This window comes from Triticum dicoccoides, chromosome 2B (genome assembly GCF_002162155.2).
Source record: "Triticum dicoccoides isolate Atlit2015 ecotype Zavitan chromosome 2B, WEW_v2.0, whole genome shotgun sequence".
Lineage (NCBI taxonomy): Eukaryota > Viridiplantae > Streptophyta > Magnoliopsida > Poales > Poaceae > Triticum > Triticum dicoccoides.
The window spans coordinates 1,044,567-1,045,016 of record NC_041383.1 but is presented as its reverse complement, the minus strand read 5'-3'; positions in this window follow the sequence as shown (position 1 = coordinate 1,045,016).

Here is a 450-nt window from a genome sequence, read left to right as displayed (position 1 = left end):
AGTAGATCAGACGGGCCAAGGGTTTCCCCCGGCCAAGCACCCTGCCGCCACCTCCGCACCATCCACAGCATCAGCAGGCGCGTGCACGCCGGAGATCCAGGCCGGCCGGAGGTCATGTGTCACGAGCGGACCAGAACGCCTCAGATATGACGAGGGGAGCCCGGGGCCTCCCCGCGCCACGACCAGCGCCCACCGGGACCTCGCTGCCCGCGCAGCCGAGGGGATCCAGCCAACCTCACCGACGAGCACTCCCCGTCGCTGGAGGAGCGCTGTCCACACCAGCGAGGCCGCCGCCTCAGATCCGGGCCCTCACCACCAAAAGGGAGCGGCCAGAGGCCTCGCCGCCGCCCTCACAGGCAGCCGCGCGGGGGCCCCGGTGACCGCCTCCGGCAGCGGCGAGGAGGAGGGGAAGGGGGAGGTGGCGGCGCGAGGGAACCCTAGGTCGCCCCT